Below are 12,881 nucleotides of genomic sequence, written 5' to 3' on the forward strand. Positions count from 1 at the left end.
TTTTTTTATTAACTAATTAAAGATTTGAAAGACATCAAATGAGCTTTGACCTAATACAAACAAGGGAAATTTGCAGTAGTGGTTCGTAATTTTTTTTTTTTTTTCAGATTTTACACTAACCTTCATTTTGTGCTGGTGAATGTCTCTAACATTTTATAAATATGCACTTGAGATTAATCTGGATGGAAATCGTCCAAAACATCGTCCGTTGATCGGGAAAATTTCTTAAACTATCTGCTATCGCGACGATTTTATTGGATGTTGATTCCTTAATTTTTTTAGTCAACTAACTGTATTTTGGATGGTTTCTATCTAGATGAACCTCAGGTGCATGTTTATGAAAGATTAGGAATCTTCGTTGGCACAAAATGAAGGTTAATGTAAAATCTATAAAAAATGAAAAGGTTAGGGACCATTGTAGTAATTTTCCCTACAAATAATTATTGGATAGCTCCAAAATATGTATGGTCAATAGCCATTCAAACATGGCGACATGTAAACTTACAAAAATGCAAGTTCGAGTCAAAATCTATCCAGTTGATGCTACTGAAATATTGTTACATGTACATAAAAATTTACATGATGGATTACATAATGTCACATGACAGTCTATCGTTATCAGTTTAAAGCAGAATTAATTTTTTTATCCAATATTTTCCCTCACGTCATATTATGTAATTCATTAGGTATATTTTTCATATATATATGTGTGTGTGTGTGTGTGTGTGTGTGGCAAAATCCATTGAAATTAGAAAGCAAGAAAGGCCACGACAAAAGGTACTAACGTAGGACCACAAATCATAAATTAGCGCAACCACATGATGCCAGAAGATCCAGCCAACTTGCTGTTTGGGTCTGGAGAATATTATTCCTGTCTAAAATAATAGTATTTTAAATTTTAAGTGAAATATATAATATAATTTTAGCTATAGACAGTTTCACAGTAAAATTTGATCTAATATTCACTTTTATCTGAGAGAGATAATATGAAAGATTCGTGTCAGTTATTAATTAACTAACATATAAGCCAATATTTGGCTCTTCTTAATAAATACTCAACTCATTTCGAGTGATTAAAAATGATATCCGCACTCATTTTTATTTATTAATAATTTAAATCATTTATCGACACTTTTGATACATGCTTTTAAGTTATAAATTATATTTCTCGTATAAATATAAGAATATTAACTAACATATAAGAGCTTGTAACTCAACTTAAAATATCAATCTTATTAAAAGTTCTATAATTTTTTTTATCTTGGCTAATATTTTTTTATTTATACAATGTGAGATTATCCTTTAATATGCACTGCAAGATGGTCATGCATTTAAAAAAATCAATCTTAATATAAATGTACTGTTTGATTGAGTCTTAATAGGATTTATTACTTCTTCGAGTTCCATCTTAAAATGACAAATGACAGTATTTTCAAAGGAATAGATCAAATCCTTAGATATCGATAAAATTCATATATTTAAACGATATGAAATTTATCTCTTAATCTAAAATTTGCATGAACTTCTATATTACCCGTTTGACCATGCTCTCAAGAAGCCTTACCTACCTCGCAATACTTTTTGAAAACAATACAATGAGATAATGTATATTAATTTGTGTCTTGAAAAGATGCAATAAAATTTTACAGTAATTATGACCCTATTCGTTTTTTTATTATATAAAACATAGATAAGTTATTTTTGTGGAAATTAAGGCCACGAGTTAACCCAATCATTCATAGCATTAAAACTTTGTTGCATTGCTCCTCATGGAGTGATCGAATTAGTGTAGTAGGTAAACGCGAAGGCCTTTGATCACGAGTTCGATTCCCCCTACCAACACTTTCTTAGTTGGGCCAGTCGCACCGAACTTGTCTAGTATGGTTTATCTGGCTAGCGTGATTTGTAGGTTATTGCGTCAACCCGAGAGTTTACCAAGTACGCACCCAAAGATAGCGGCTGTGGGTTCCCTCGTTATCCCAAAAAAAAAAAAAAAAAAAAAAGCTCTGTTATATTGTCCATTTTGTCCCTTGAAAGCCCAAGAGAAACATCACTTAAAATTTCTTGGACTATTCAAAGAAAATTTACTTGAAACACGCTGTACTGTCTTCACTTGCTGTGTTAATTATTTATTAATACAAAACCTGTCAGGTGAGTCACGTTCAGTTTCTGTTCCGAGAGAGAGACAAAAATTATATAAATTATTTGTGCCACAAAGTTTACGTTGTCCAATAATTGACGTTGGTTGAATCATTTTTATTCAGTTAAATTCGATTTTCATTCTTTTGTAAAATTTATTTTTTCCATTAAAAACCTAACGTGTACATGGCTTTCATAATAATCACAAGCATGCAACAATTGGGTCCACGACTAAAGCTATTATAGAGTTAATCTTCAACCTTTCATAATAGCTTTATAACAAATTTTCAATTATAAAAAATAGTGAATATGGATTGAAATACAAAAAATAAAAAAGGAAATAGCGTAAAAATTACGAGACTTGAGCAATTATCAAATAATTAAAGATTTGAAAGACCTCAAATGAGTTTTGACCCAATACAAACAATTATTGGATAGCTCCAAAGTATGTATGGTCAATAGCCATTCGAACATGGCGACATGTACACTTACAGAAATGTAAGTTTGAGTCAAAACCCTAATCAGTTAATGCTATCGAAATCTTGCTACATGTACATCAAAATTTATATAGTGAATTACATAATATTACATAGCACTCTACCATTGTTAGTTTAAAACAGAATCAACTTTTTCATTCAATTTTTTCCCTCCACATCATATTATGAAATTCATTATGTATATTTTTTACGTACAAATAGCAAAATCAATCGAAATTAACAATCAACTAAGGCTACGACAAAAGGTACTAACGTAGGACCACAAATCATAAATTAAACACAACCATTGATGCCCATATTTTATTGATCACTTCCATATCATATCCTGCCGATATCAGAAGATCCAGCCAACTCGCTGTTTTGGTCTAGAGAATATTATTCCAGTCTAAAATAATAGTATTTTAATTTTTAAGTGCAATATATAATATAATTTTAGCTATAGACAGTTTCACAGTAAAATTTGATCCAATATTTACTTTTATCTAAGAGAGATAATATAAAAGAGTTATTAATTAAGTAACATATAAGCCAATATTTGGCTCATCTTAATAAATACTCAACTCATTTCGAGCGATCACAAATGGTATCCACAACTCATTTTTATCGACTAATCATTTAAATTGTTTATCGGCACTTTTGATACATGCTTTTAAGTTGAAAATTATATTCTCGTATAAATATAAGAATATTAACTACTATATAAGAGCTTGGAATTCAACTTAAAATCTTATTAAAAGGAGTTTTATAAATCTTTCTATGTTGGCTAATTTTTATTTTATATATTTTTACTTATACAATGTGAGATTATCCTTTAATATGCACAACAAGATGGTCACGCATTTGAGAACATCAATCTTAATATAAATGTGCTATTTGATTGAGTCTTAACAAAATTTATTAAAATGACAAATGACAGTATCTTAAAAGGAATAGATCAAATCCTTAGATATCGATAAAATCCATATATTTAAATGATATGAAATTTATCCCTTAACATAATTTAAGGTTTTATATATTTATATTTTATTTTTTGCATGAACTTCTATATTACCCTTTTGACCATACTCTCAAGAAGCCTTACCTACCTCGCAATACTTTTTGAAAACAACACAATGAGATAATGTATATTAATTTTTTGTCTTGAAAAGATGCAATAAAATTTTACAGTAATTATGACCCTATTCGTTTTTTGATTATATAAAGAGAAAAGCCAAACGATTTGTGCTGTTGACATTCTGGGTGACCGCACCCGCACATGATCGACGTGGGTTCCCCATGAATAAAATAATCCCGACCCCCATGTGTGTGTATTATGTCAACCACTCGGTCACTCGCGTGGATTATGTAGCTCGGTCCATGTTTTAGATAAGTTATTTTTGTGGAAATTAAGGCCAAGAGTCTAACCAATCATTCATAGCATTATAACTCTGTTATATTGTCCATTTTGTCCCTTGAAAGCCCAAGATAAATAACACTTAAAATTTCTTGGACTATTCAAAGAAAATTTCGTTGAAACACAATGTATTGTCTTCACTTGCTGTCTTAAATATTTTTATTAATACAAAACAACTGTAAGGTGAGTCACGTTCAGTTTCTGTTTCGAGAAAGAGACAAAAATTATATGAATTATTTGTGCCCCAAAGTTTACGTTGTTTCAATTAAATTCGATTTCATTCTTATAACTATACGTAAAATTTATTTTCTCCATTAAAAACCTAAAACGTGCATGACTTTCATAATAACATAGCAGTAAAAAATCTGATCATAACACCTTTATCTATAAGCTAGAAATTAAGAAGATTCGCCCCTCGGGGCATAGGCATAGCCCAGTAGTGTAAAGAACAGGAATGAGGTTATCTCACGCCTTGCTGGCAACCGCAGTGTGAGGGTTCGATTCCTAAGACATGAAATTGGACTCCTTGTAGGTGCAGTGTACAGACAGCTCTAGTTTCCTGGTCTGATGGAACACATCCTACGATTTACCTCCCTCACAAAGCTCTAGGGGCAGGGCGGTGAAAGCTCTCAAGATTGGGGTTCAACATTTTTTTTTTTTATTAAGAAATTAAGAAGATTCATTAGTTTATGAAATTTTTGACAGAAAGGCATATTCATGATGTTGCTGTCGATATAAGATGATTAGACGAACAATAATATTTTATACATAAGCTCAGACCAAATATGCTTCAATTGTATTAAAATTTAATGCGTGCACAATTTCGTATCAATAATTTTTTAAAAATTTCTAGACAAGATGGTTTTACCAAGTCTTTATCATATATAATCAAAGATGGGAGGCTGTTTGAGAGGCTTATAGAAATAACTTCTAGCCAGTGACTATAGAGGTAGCCAAGAAATGTCTTCTGCCACCACCAACCCCCGTCTACACTCCATCAGACGGCTGCGCCGCTGGCTTCTCAACCGTGTATTTGCGGCGGCTTACACTGCTGTTATATTTGCCTTGTTCTGCCACCATGCACTCACACTCCTCCAATCCACCACCTTCAAATCTTTCTGCATAACCTTGACTATTTTTGTTTCTGATATTATTCTAGCTTACATGTGGTCTACAACCCAATCATTTCACATGAATCCCGTGGCCCGACAAGAATACCCTGAAAATCTTCAAATATTATTTGACCGGAAAGATTTCCCGGCCATGGATATATTTATATGCACTGCAGATCCATATAAAGAGCCACCTATTAACGTTGTTAACACAGCTTTGTCAGTTATGGCTTATGATTATCCGACAGAAAAACTGTCGATTTATTTGTCGGATGATGGAGGATCAGAGCTTACACTATTTGCTTTCATGGAGGCTGCTGAATTTGCAAGAATTTGGTTGCCCTTTTGTAGGGAAAATAATATTATAGAAAGATGTCCAGATGCTTATTTCAGCTCAAATTATGCTCAAAACCCTAAGACTCTGGAAATTAAGGTAAGCATTACTTCTCATAATTTTTAATCTTAGGCATACATTGTCACTATTAAACCAACTATTATTTTTATTTGTGAGTCCATTTAGGGGAATATATACGCACACATATATATATGTCTTCCTGTTTCATCTTAGAATATCGACCTTATTAGTCTTTCCATTTTGTCTTACTGTGAATGGAGTGACGCTATTAGTTATGTTGAGCCATGGTGAAGTCTCCATGCTTTTCTCTGATAGAAACCCAAAAACTTGACTTTGCCAACACAATATTAGGGTCGTACCCTTCTTTCTACTGTCTGACCAAGGCATCGAGATTTTGATTATTGTTTTCGTATTTAAATGATACGAGATTTTATATAATAACACGTTCTTGCAAGATATTAGTTCGTTTATAATTACCAATCCTAAAACCCTACTACTCATTTGAGATGTAAACGGATTTCTCGTTAGTAATTTTTGAACTATAGTACCACACTAAGTTTGAGATTAGCTTATAATAGGAGTAGTACTACAAGTCATACTAATGATCTATTTGGCATGACTTTTGTGAAACTAAAATGAGCTTTTGAGATCTAAAAGTTGCCTTTAGATCCATTTAAATAATTTATGTAAGTGTTAGTAAGGAGAGCTTTTAGAGTAAATTTGTTTGATGTGATCTCCTCTAAAAGCACTTTTAATTTTTTTTTATTTAAATTAGTACTATTCCTCCCCGCTAAAAAGAGCGATTGAGAATCTTGAGAACCTAAACAAAAATGAAGAAGTGAGCATACCCTAAGGCTCTTCAAATTAAAATTAAGATAACTTCCACAGAAATTTCTTCTACAAAAAACGAAAGCAAAAGTCATGTCAAAAAGTTCTAAAACAAGAACTACAAATATATATATAGAAATGTTCATGTTAAAATAGTTGAAGGGATTATATTATAAGAGAATAGGAATGTGATGTTAATTAACTCTTAAGCAATCAAAAGTTACGTTATCGTTTTAATTAGAAATGTTCAAAATTTTAAAATTGCCGTAGACAATGGCTCTTTTAGTATTGAAGTTGTCATGAGAATATAGTAAAATCCAAGTACTCCTAGATTTTATATATCGATGAAGATTCAACAACATTACACTGTTTCAAATAATAATAATAATAATAAATAAAATAAATTTCATTTAGTACACAAACTCTCTCTCTCTCTCTCTCTCTCTCTCTCTCTCTCTCGTGTTACCTGTCTAGTATGTGTTCAAATATGCCGTCGATATTAATTATGAAATCTACAAATTTGGGAGAATAATATCCTTTTAATTAATAGAATTGTTGGAACAAACTACTTATTTAGAAAAGTTCCACAGCCAATTCCTATGTCACACCTTATCGTGTTGGAAATTACAATGATCTTTGCCATATTCTATATTATCTGACGCATAAAAAAACATTTTTCTATGAATAGCATATGGTCCATTATATAATTATACTTCCATAGCATTGAAAACTGACAAAAATTTTGTAGATGATTGGATTTCATTTGACCCATGAATATTTTATTTAAATGGAAATATTATTTTTACTAAATCTAGGTTAGGTACAAATGTATGTGGGAGTAAGATAATGACCTAAAAATAAATTATGCTATTCTTGTCATTAATTTACACGTGAACAAATACAACACATCAAATATTAATATTCCCAAACAAATAATAAGAGAGTCGTGTAGATAAGTAGAGACGTACATAAATAGTTAGGTAATTTACATATTAGAATCTGGTTGACACATACATGCTTAATTCAAAAGGTTTGAAGGATCGATCAACGTATAACGAGTACTTGATATTCGAAAGAGACGTGCTTATGCGCCCGTGGTTATCTATATTAGTGGAGTGCATCTTTTCAACCTTTTTTTTTTTTTTCTGTAAAAAAATTTCAGAATAAACTAGTTTTGTAGTCCTAATCAGGTATGATCTTGTTCAAAAAATTTCAAAAGACTAAGGTTAGCTAGATTCTCTCTCTGGTGTGGAGTCGTTCAAACAGGCATAATCTTGTTCAAAATTTTCAAAATATTAAAGGCTAGCGACTCTCTTTGAGACAAAGTTGTGCAATATATGTCTAAGTGATTGCTTTGACTCGTTCATTTATAGAGTCACAAAAAACAGGGTCGACTCAAGTCATCTCACGATTGTAGTCATCGATTTTAGTAGGAAGATTTTTATCACGTGGCATGAAACTATTGCGTCTTGATCAATGATGCAAATGAACCCTAAGAGTCCACATCAAACCTGCCCATTTCATCTATTTGGTCACTTTGGTACGTACTATATATATATACTAACAAAACTGGTTGAATCATTCATAAAGATAAAATGCACCATTAATACATTTCGTTCTTCGGAGCTTTGCTCGAGCTAGATAATAAAGAATAATCATGTGCAGAACAGAACACCTAACTCATGTTATCTTTAATTTATTACCAATTTTCTTTTTCTTCAGAGTTCGAGAATATTTACCTTATTTTTTGTTTTAAGAAAAAAACACATTCATATAAAAATCCCAACGCATAAAATATACATAATTAAGTTGATAATGAAACTTAAATAATTAATTAAGCAGATGAAGTACGATAGCATGAAGACAAGGGTAGAAAGCGTGGTTGAGCAAGGGAAGGTTAGTGATGAATACATCTCCAATGAAAAGCAGCATCAAGTCCTGAGTCGATATTGGACTAAAGATTTCACTCGCCAAAATCATCCCTCTATCATTCAGGTTTATCTAACTTTCATTTCTGTTATTTATTAACAAAGATAGTGTAATATATAATGTTTTCATCATCTTGTTTTAAAAATTTATACATATATAGATATTTAGCATCAATTCATCTGTTATCAAAATCGAGGAATAACTATATTTTTCATATATATTTAAATTTAATAATACTTTAAACAGGTTCTGCTAGTTGCTGACCATGATAAGGATATTACGGGAAATTCAATGCCAAACCTTGTATATGTCTCCAGAGAGAAAAGCAAGGCTACCCCTCATTATTTCAAGGCTGGTGCCCTTAATGCCTTGGTAAGTAATATACCTTCTATGTCGATAATAGAAAAGTTTATTTTTATTATTATAGCACAAAGAGCATAGTGGTGCATTTTATGCTAATGTTGGGAATATTTTTGTGTTTTATCGTGAAGCTTCGTGTTTCAAGCATCATGACCAATGCACCAATTGTCTTAACTCTAGATTGCGATATGTATTCCAACGACCCCTCGACGCTTCGAAGGGTTCTTTGCTACATTTTGGATGAGTCGAGTCGGCCCAATTTAGGGTACATTCAAATCCCACAGCGTTATCATGGGCTGAACAATGTCGATATCTACGCATCTGAGCATAAACATTTGTTTCTATTGAATCCACCCGGCATGGATGGGCTGGACGGCCCGAGTTATGTTGGGACAGGATGCTTTTTCCGTCGACGAACATTCTTTGGTGGCCCATCATCACTTGTTGAGCCAGAAATTCCAGAGCTTAGGCCCGATTACATCGTGAAAAAGCCCATTATGGATCAAGAAATTTTAAATCAAGCCCACCATGTTGCTGGATGCAATTATGAGAACCTAACCAGTTGGGGATCCAAGGTAAGCAAAATTTATTACGTTCAACAATCTCATCTTTGAGCTTCAGAGAAGGCATTTATCTAAACTATATTTTGAGTAGTAATTTTTTTCACATTTCTGACTGATCGAGCCTTTTTTTTTTCTCGGACATCTAGATAGGGTTCCGGTATGGTTCGTTGGTCGAGGATTATTACACTGGCTATCGGCTTCAATGTGAAGGATGGAAGTCGATATTCTGTGACCCAAACAGGCCTGCTTTTTTGGGTGATGTTCCAGTATCTCTAATTGATGTTTTGAACCAAAACAAGAGATGGGCCATTGGGCTGCTAGAGGTTGGCTTCTCAAAGTACAGCCCATTAACTTTTGGGATTCAGGCTATGGGGATTTTGATGGGCCAGGCTTATGCATACTATGCATTTTGGGCCATTTGGAGTATTCCTATCACAATCTATGCTTTCCTCCCTTCATTGACTCTTCTCAACGGAATTTCCATCTTTCCCAAGGTACCTTTACTTATATTCCAATTATTGCACATTACACATTAGTTAAATACCCATATTGAACGATCGATAATTATAAAGATGGTTCGTAAAACTCTAAAGGTACAGATTGGATAAACAAAAATAGATAAACATTACATATGTCTATCTCCTTTAATCTTGTCTAAGAATGGACTAAGAATGATAAGTTTAGCAATCCTTACGATTTAACGTAGATATCTCACACGTGTCTCTTCTTTAATATTGTCTAGTCCATCACAATGGAAACTTAACAAAAAGGCACATTCCAAAGGTGGTGGAGTGATCAAAGAATTTGGCTCATACGGGGACTCTCATCGTATTTATTTGGTTTCATAGAGTACATAGCCAAACAATTAGGTATGGACACACATGGATTCAATGTGACAAGCAAAGTAATGGATGATGAACAAAGTAAAAGATATGATGAAGGAACATTTGAATTTGGAGTAGAATCCCCTATGTTTGTGCCATTAGCAATGGCTGCAATTTTGAATTTAATGGCATTTTCCTATGGTGGGATAGTGCAGATTTTCAAGGAGAGAAATTTGGATGGATTTTTTGTACAAGTGTTTATTGCAGGATTTGGGGTTTTGAATTGCTTGCCAATTTATGAAGCCATGGTTTTGAGAAGTGATAAAGGAAGGATGCCTACAAGGACTACCATCATTTCTACTCTTTTTGTAGGGGGGCTTTGTGTTGTTACCTCTTTTGTACTCAACATGTGATATCTTTATATGCTAAGATTTAGAGTATTTTAGGGCCGTTAGGTACACGATATTGAACGACACTCTGAATACCGTTTTAGTTTACTTTAGAAATTTTAATATTTGTTAGATACGGATGATATATTATCTTTGTTATCTTTATTATCTATTGTGTTTGCTTGCTTAAATTTATTATTTTCTTTTGTTCCAAGTTTAGTTTACTAACTTGAAATGAATTCAATATTTTCTTTGACACTTCGGATGTTTCGAATGAAAATTGTCGTGATTTTGGGGGAGAAAAATGTTGATTCAGATGTGGGACATAATTTTCCACCTTGAGACAATCAATCGTTCAATTAAGAATTCTATTCCATTCAGAGCAATCAATTTCAATAAAAAAATAAATACTCAAGAATATGAAAGATTTATAGAGGGTCATCTGAATGTGAGACTACTTTCTTTTCCTCGATGTTGTAATTTACTATGATGGGATAAAAAAACGTTAACAAGAGAAAATGACATTCCTATTTTCTCTAACTTCTCATTCTCCTTTTTTTATGATAATAGTAAAACCTAAAGACAGCTCCCTATTTATAAGATAAATTATGGCAAAATTGAATTATCAAGGACTCCAATAACTTAATAGAATTTTACAAGAATACAAATTCCTAAATAACTCTGCAAAGTTGCAATGATTAGGCTCTAGAACTTAACAATCTTGTAGAGTGTATATTGATCACCAAGATTGGCTTAGGCTCAGTTTCTTTTAACCAAAACACCACAACCCGACAACAAACGACCCAAGACAATAACCAAGCTTCCACTTTCGGTTGCCAATGAGATAATTCATTTAGAAGACCACAAAGGTATACAATATCTCTTACATAATCATTACAGGAGGTAGAAACCAAAAGGAGGCAAAAGTGTAGAAGAAAATGTAATGGCCGAAAGTTACAGAAAAAGAGGCTAGGACGGGCTCTTCTTGCAAAGGCAGAGAAAGACCCAATATATTAAGTAAAGTGGCCCAAGTACAATAAATAGCATTAGGTTAACGATTGGGTCAAGTAAAGTCTCTCAATTATGGCCATCCAAAAAAGCGGGTTGGGCCATGAGCAACACTAATATATTTGGGTTGGTTCAAATGGTCTAATTAGCCTTTGGGTCGTGTTATTTCGATTGTGGTGTTATAATTTTTGTTCAGTCATTTGGTTAAGTCGACAGAAGACTAAAATCAAATAACATCATAGCCCAGAGAGGTCGTTTGACAACAAATTGCCTAACAACCTCCATTTTGGTATCAAATGACCTGCAAAAAACAGATGTCTCCCGTTAGTGACATCTCTTATAGAAAACCAATAAAATTGGAAATTATTTACCTGTACTGATATTTCGAAGATCCTTGTAGCTTCTAAACTTTACCAATGGTAACACTTTCGTGTGCATAGCTGAAGGGTTGTATTTTGTGTGGACCTCTTGAGATACTATATCTCTAATGAAGTGCAATCTAAAATCAATGTGTTTAATATGTTCGTGAAAAACAGGGTTCTTGCATAAATGTATAGACGACTGAATATCAGAATACACTACCACATAATCATTTAAGACACATAGTTCATGAAGTAGACCTCTAAGCCATAAAACCTCTTTAGTTGCTGCAGTTGTAGCAATATATTCTGACTCTGTTGTGGATAGTGCTACAATGTGTTATAACAGTGATTTTCAACTAACACAAGAATTAGATAAGGTAAACACATAAGAGGAAGTTAATATCTTACCATCCCTATCTCTTGCATAGTCAGTGTCTACAAAACCCTTCAATTTCACACCTTTTTTATTAGCACTAAACTTTAGACTACGTCACCAGTACCCTTCAAGTATCTTAATAGCCATTTTAATGCTTCCCAATGTTTAGGACCCGATTAGACATGTACCTACTGAGATTACTAACAACAAAACCTAAATCCGATTTAGTGCAAACCATCAAATACATTATGGAACCAATCACATTAGAATATGAAATTCTACTAATGTATTCTAATTTTCATTCTTTAGACAGAACAAAATGATTAGCTAGAGGCAATGTGATCAGTTTGCAATCATTCATATCAAATTTCTTCAACACCTTATATATGTATAGAGACTGATGCAGAAACAAGGCAAAATTTAACGTTTCTCTTTTGATTTATTCTCTTAACCTTACCTAGGTCTTTCATATAAAATTCACCACTTATTTTGCTTTTATATTGTTTATCCACTTAGATGATGAACCAATCAAAAGCATGTCGTCCACATAGAACAACAAAAACAAATAACTATTGTTAGTTTTGTTGTGTTGAAAATACAAACAGTGATCAAATTTATTTCTTTGGAACCTTATAGTGAGTACAAAATAATCAAATCTTTTGTATTATTGTCTAGGAGACAATTTCAAACCATACAAGGACCTTTTGAGAAGACACAAGTGATCAGGTTTTAGTTTGTCCTTAAAA

General features: G+C 32.6%; 1 pseudogene; it reads left to right on the plus strand.

Annotated features, from left to right (window-relative positions):
* The first annotated feature begins 4,931 nt into the window (after positions 1 to 4,931).
* LOC111371735 lies at positions 4,932 to 10,584 on the plus strand (annotated as a pseudogene).
* Positions 10,585 to 12,881: the final 2,297 nt, after the last annotated feature.

The sequence above is a fragment of the Olea europaea genome, chromosome 22, assembly GCF_002742605.1.
Source record: "Olea europaea var. sylvestris chromosome 22, O_europaea_v1, whole genome shotgun sequence".
Lineage (NCBI taxonomy): Eukaryota > Viridiplantae > Streptophyta > Magnoliopsida > Lamiales > Oleaceae > Olea > Olea europaea.